We start from the raw sequence: 7,121 nt of genomic DNA on the forward strand, positions 1-7,121 counted from the left end.
CTGGCTAACTGAGGAGGTGCCAGTTACCAAATGTGAAACCCATCTGCAAGAATGGAAGGGATGAGGATCCGGAGAACAACAGGCCTGTAAGTCTTGGTCCTAGAGAAGGTTATAGAGAAGATCATCATGGGTGCCATCACAGGGTACATAGAGGACACCTGGGAAATCAGGCCCAGCCAGAGTGGGTTTATGAAAGATGGGTCCTGCTTGACCTACCTGATTTAAGTTTACAATAAGGTATAAATTTTATTAGTAATTAGTAAATCCTTAGACACTATTTCCTACAGCATTCTCCTGGAGAAACTGGCTGCTCATGCCTTGGTCTGGTGTACTGTTCATTGGGTGAAAAGCTGGCTGGATGGCAAGGCCCAGGGAGTGGTGGTGAATGGAGCTGCATCCAGCTGGCAATCTGTCACTTGTGGTGCTCTCCAGGGACCAGTGTTGGGGCCAGTTTAGTATGTTGGGGCCATATTAGCATTGATGATCTGGATGAGGGGATTGAGTTCGGTGGGAGTGTTGATCTGCTGGAGGGTAGAAAGGCTCTGCAGAGGGATCTGGAGAGGCTGGACCAGTGGGCTGAGGCCAGTGGTATGAGGTTCAGTAAGCCAAGGGCCAGGTCCTTCTCTTGGGTCACAACAACCCCAGGCAGTGCTACAGGCTGGGGAAGGGCAGCTGGAAAGTGGCCTGGCAGAAAAGGACCTGGGGGTGCTGGTCAGGAGCGGAACATGAGCCAGCTGTGCCCAGGTGGCCAAGAAGACCGATGGCATCCTGGATCAGCAATGGTGTGGCCAGAGCAGGGCAGGGATTGTCCCCCTGCTCTCAGCACTGGTGAGGCTGCATCTCAAATCCTGTGATCAGTTCTGGGTCCATCACTGCAAGGAGCACACTGAGGGGCTGGAGCGTGTCCAGGAAAGGGCGATGGAGCTGGGGAAGGGTCTGGAGCACAAGTCCTGTGAGGAGCAGCTGAGGGAGCTGGGAGTGTTTAGTCTGGAGAAAAGGAGGCTCGGGGAGACCTTCTCACTTGCTACAACTATGTAAAGGAGGTTGCAGCCAGGTAGGGGTCAGCCTCTGCTCACAGAGGACAAGATGAGAATGAGAGGAAATAGCCTCAAATCGCACTAGGAGAGGTTTAGATTATATATTAGGAAAAAAATTTCTTCACTAAAAGGCTTGGTAAGAATTGGAACAGGCTGTCCAGGGAAGTGATTGAGTCCCCTCTCTGGATGTATTTAAAAGACCTGTAGATGTGGTGCTTGGGGGTGTGGTTTAGTGGTGGACTTGGCAGTGAACAGCTGAACTTGATAATTTCAGACATCCCTTCTGATAAACAATTCTCTAATTCTAACCCTTTCCTCCAGCCTGGCTCCCACCCACATCTCAACTTCATCAGTCCCCTCCCTTTTCATCTGCTCTTGCTGCCAGGTGGTCTGGCATTCCCTTATCGCAGCCTCAAAGGACTCTGCAGTGCGGGGGATTGGAAAGACAAACCAAATTCTCCTCCTGAGATAGGCAGGTAGGTCCCCAGGTGCCTGTCCTCATTACAGATTGTGCTTTGGGAGCTGGATCCAGCTGGCAGAAGTTTCTCATTAAGACAGCAAGGCTGAAAATGTGAACCTGGAGGGAAACTATGTAGTTGTGGAGCAGTGGTGGCCTTGAGGTTAGGGTTAAAGAGGAGGTGATAAGACTGTTCTATTATTATTTTAGCTTAGTATATTGTGGGATTCTGTTAGTTATGGAAGTGGCAACATGGTTTGGGTGTGTTCAGGCTTCTTTGGATTTCCCACCCTTACCTCCTCTGCTGTAAAAATGTTATGATCTTGCAAGTGTTAAATTTTGACTAGTTCTAGCATAGGCTTGGGAAAGGAAAAAGCTTGTTTTAGGACTGCTAAAGTCTGGATCATGTACAGTGAGTGGGAGTTATGCTCCAGCTATTTTTCTGGTATGTATTTGAGGAAAAGCAGGAAGAGTAGGCAGAGCTCAGGCTCTGCTTATTTTTGTGCTAGCAAACAGCATAGCTCTGGCAGAGGAAAAAGGATTTAAAGTGTTGACCTGACATGCTAAAGCCGTGGGCAGCTCCTGACAGCATCTTCAGACATATGAGGTGGTCAAGGACATGTGCTGCTACTCTTTTACTGGAAAGAGTAAATACCAACAGAATACAAACAGGAGAAAGAAATAAGATGCAGGCCAATTGTGGAAGCTTTATGAGTCCCAGGTCTTTGAGATTCACCAGCCCTGCAGACTCTCTCTTTTAGTCAGTCCCCTCCATGACAGCCCACTTGTGTGACTTCTAAGGAGCTTTTGCAAAAAGCACTTTATGTGGCCAGCTCTGAGCTCTGCAGTGCTGTGCCAGCAGTGCAGCCCTTGCAGGCTGGCAGTGTTGGGCAGCTGGACCATGGTGTGTACAGCCACAGACCTTCCCAGCAGTGGGTGAGGCGTGTGTTTGCATGTCCGAGGAAGCTTTACTTGGAGCACAGCTCCACTGCTGTTATTTCAGTGGCTTTTCTCCCCCCCTGATTTTGTGTACAGAAGGAGAGGTGTTCTGAGTAACTCTGCCAAAATTCGCCAAACTCTGCTCCACATATGTTTCAAAGGATCAGTGGGTCTAACAGCTGCACTTCTTTAGTGATAAATGGTGATAAACACTAGCTGAGGTAGCTATCCTCTGTTAAGAAAACATCCCTGTGTCTGTTGACTCCTGTTATCTCTTATTCTGCTCTCTGCACTGATGGCATCTGCCATATCCAGTGCTCTCTGGGTGCCAGCTGACCGCAGGATCCAGCCCTCCGATTGCTTTTCTGTGATGAATGGCTACAGCTGCTGCTGGCTGCATATGGCAGCTCAGTGGCATTGCCTGGTGACATCTGGGGAATCTGCACTGCAGCTGCTGCTTGCTAAGGAATGTACCTGAGGAGAGCTCAGAAAAAAAGAGGGGAGGGGACACCGAAAAGCACGTGAAATAATATTGCGGAAATCTAGAGAAGTCTTTCAGTCCTTAGCTCTGTAGCCTAGCTCAGCTGAGGGCATAGGAAAGCTGGGCAAACACAAATGGACTGCCAAACTTCAAAATAAGCCCACCTAATCTGTCCCTATTTCCTTCCATTGCAAGGAGGTTCAAAATCTCCATGAAGAAAAATTACAATCATTGAGTCACTGCAATAGCAGTGATCTGGCTGCCTGCCTCTGCCAGCCTGCTACACAACTTGTGTGCTAATGTTTGGATTTTAGTGGTGGGAAACTAATGTCAGGCTGTACTCCCTTCATGCGCCATTGGGCTGTGCTTATGGTCGCTCTTGGCAGCACCAAATGATTAAACAGATAAAACCATCAGTCTTGTTATTTCCAAACATTAACCTAAGTGCTAATAAAGCACAACCCGTGTCTTCCTTATGGACTCTGCAGAGCTGAGTCACACTAAAACCAGATCTGAATGCTGGAAAAAGCCTCATACTTCTTTCCTGTGCTGAGAGGCAATTCCTCTCTGTGAGCAGAGCTTGCCTTGGAGAGCTTTGCTGGGAGAAGGGTGATGGGGCTGGGCTGCCAAGGAAAGCAAGGAGGGTGTGACCCCCACCCTTAAATGTGATGACAGGGTGTGCTGTGCTGGCTGGCTGGCTGGATGGATGGATGGATGGATGGACGGATGGACGGCCATGTCCCTGCCCCTGCCCCTTCTTCTGCCTTCCAATGCCCAACAATGATCTCTTAGCCCCCAGGCTGGGTGGGGAATGTTTCTCAGGCCCCAAGGCAGAGGAAATAAAGTGATTTTCCCTCTCAGTGGACTTTGCCCTCAGTGGCTGAAGATATTTTTCCCAAAACATCCCCAGAAAAACTGGAGGGCTTTGTAATTTCATTATGTCACTGAGGAATCTGTTTAATCAGCTGCCTTTCCCTGGAGGCACTTTACACTTAATGAGAGACATGATGGAAGGAATCAAAGCTAGTTTACGAGAGTTTAGCCTCAAACCCCTCAGATGATGTGTTACTGACTGTGCTGTAATTCAGAGGAGCAAATGAAGACACTGAGTATCTCTCACCCTGTCTGAGAGGGATGGTGGTGGAGGCAACGCATGAAAGCCTCGAGCTCTGTATTGCATCATTCCTTTCCTAGGTGTCATCACAATGAATAGCCAAAGCCTCCCTGTTGCCAGGAGCCTGATCTATGCTCCTGGTACTACTTGGCAAGCATGCTTATTCCCCGGTTCACTGTGCCAGTTACATGATAAGGCATATCCTAATTTAGCTTATTTATATATGAAGATACTAATTTAAAATGCAGCCAAATGAGAAACATTGCAAATATATGAGAAGGAGCTTTGTAAACTAGACAAACAGCAGGACCAACAGAGATGGAATATGGAATTGTTTTCAACTTCGGGTTCAAAACTCATTTTGCATGTGATCTTAACATGAAAACAAAAGGCACTTACTCGTTTTCTCTGCCTGCTTGCTTTCCCCAGTTGCACATGCTGTGTCTAGTCCTTTCAATTTACTTGTACCCTGCCATCTTACTGTGATGGGACATGATGATGGACCAGCATCTTTCCCACTATAAAGTTATGTGAACACATACAAGGTGCTCAGGAAATCTTGCTGTGAAGGACTCTCTCAGGACCTGTGTATGATGTTGTGCCCATAGACACATGCCAAGTATTTTATTCCTGTAAAATAATTCCCATACTGATATTTCATTAGCCTTTATCTTCTAGCTTTTTAGTTTTTTCTTCTGAGTAAATCAAGACTAAATTATTTGAAACAGGATTTTCCTGCAGTGTAATTGTGCTGGCAGCAGCCAAGGATATTCCATAGATGAAGGGAGCAACTCTCTCTGCCAGGAGGGAACGGTGATTTCGTACAATCATAGAACGGTTTGGGTCGCAAGGGACTTTTAAAGATCATCTAGTTCTAACCTCCTGCCATGGGCAGGGACATGTTCCACTAGACCAGATCACTCAGAGCCCCTTCCAGCCAGGGATGAGGCATCCAGAATGTCTCTGGACAACATGTTCCAGTACTTCACCAGCCTCATAATAAAGAATTTCTTCCTAATAGCTAAACTAAACCTGCCCTCAGCCATTCTCTACTGTCCTGTCATTACATGTCCTTGTAAAAAGTCCGTCTCCAGCTGTTGTGTAGCTCCCTTTGCATACTGGAAAGCTGCTCTAAGGTCTCCCCAGAGCCTTCTCTTTCTTCTCTAGGCTGAACAATCTCACCTTTCTCACCCTGTTTTCACCAGAGAGATGCCCAGCTCTCTGATGACCCTCCTCTGGACTTGCTCCAACAGGTCAAATGCTCTTCTTATGCTGGGGGGCCCAGGTGATGCCTCACCAGAGCAGAGAGGCAGAATCCCCTCCCTCACCCTGCTGGCCACGCTGGTTTGATGCTAAAGGTTGGCTCTCTGGGCTGCAAGTGCACCTTGCTGAGTCTTGCGGGGCTTCTCCTCCACCAACACCCCCAAGTCCTTCTCCTCAGAGCTGCTCTCAATCCATTCTCTGCCCAGACTGCATCTGTTGGGATTGCCCTCACCCAGCTGCTGGACCTTGCACTTGGCCTCACGGAACTTCATGAGGCTCACACAGTGCCACCTCTGAAGGCTGCCCTGGTCCCTCTGGATGCCATCCCTTCCCTCTGTGTGTCAGCTGCACTGCACAGCTTTGTGTCATCGGCAAACTCGCTGGGGGTGCACTCGAAGCCACTGTTCATGTCACCCACAAGATGTTATACAGATGTTTTCTGGGTTCTGTCAAGCAGGGGCTGCCAGAGCCAGTGCTGGCTGCAGAGATGGGGTCCTTGTGATTCCACCCTGGGAGCTGGGAAGGACCAGCACCCTTTGGCCCTCATGCACTTATTGAAAAGAGAGACACAAGTACAAACCTTTGAACAGTCTGGTTTTTCACCCACTCTGGATTCCAGTGATCTTAGTGTTGTGCTGCCCTAGATTATAAACAAACCATCCAAAATCACTCCCCGGAGACTCATCTTTATTGAAAGAAGTGCAATTTAGTGTGAATGAATCTATTTATTTACCTGTCAAAACATGATAAATAGAATTACACTGAGAAAAGGCCTGAAACTAATGGGTTTTATTAATTTATATATAGTTTATAATACACTTTTTTGTAATTGTGCATGTTTTGGATGTAAGTATTTAGATTTTGATATTGCTGATGTGTACAGTTTGTTTGTGATAACTTTATGAGGTAAATAGCTTAGAATAACAATATCATTTTCTCAAGATGAGATGTAATGCATAGTAAAGTAGATGTGCAGTCATGACATTTATTTTACTTTCAGCTGTGATAATTGATGGTCTATATAATGTACACATATGAGGTTTTTTAATATAAGTATGGGTTTGTGAGAGTGCCACTTACCATCAGTCTGTAACAAATTATTTAGAGATTGTCTATGGGCTGTTGGTATCTTTCCCATTTTTTTAAATTAGTTTAAAAGGATCAAAGAGGAAAACACAATTTAGCATGGAATTGATTTTTGCATCAGCTGGTTTTACATTAAATAATAATACAGTATTAAAAAATTGCATTGTAATCTCCTCCTGTGAAGTTGCATTACATTCTGTAGCCTTGGCTCACTTATTAATCCTTCAGTAGCACACACTTAATTGCTCAGCAAATGACACAACATGTGAAGAAATAATACCAACAGTGTGATTTATATCTCTCCAGGCACAACCACTGAGGACTGGATCATCTGCCTTCGCTTATTATACTGCAACACAGGAACAGCCTGATCCGAAAACTGTGGCCAGGTAGGACACGCTGAAAATATGGACCCTGGAAACAAAAGGTATGTCTGCTAGATGAGTCAAGCACAAGTCTGAATTGCTCTTAAAACTAAACACATGCATGGTGGTCAGAACCCTTGAGGCTCTGGGCCGGTCTGTGCAGAGCAGAACCAGCCCAGTGGGACCACCAAAGCCCAGCCTGGCTGCCAGACACCCACTGGAGGGAGATGGGGATGCAACAAAAGAAATATGTCTGACTCCAGTGGGATGTAGACACATTGAGCCTGCAGGACTTCTAGGGAGAGAGAGAAGGGAAGAGTGGAGGGAGAGAAGGGATTTTTATAGCAGGTGGGGCTTCCCACTATGAGTCCACCTGGAG

This window comes from Haemorhous mexicanus, chromosome 3 (genome assembly GCF_027477595.1).
Source record: "Haemorhous mexicanus isolate bHaeMex1 chromosome 3, bHaeMex1.pri, whole genome shotgun sequence".
Taxonomy (NCBI): domain Eukaryota; kingdom Metazoa; phylum Chordata; class Aves; order Passeriformes; family Fringillidae; genus Haemorhous; species Haemorhous mexicanus.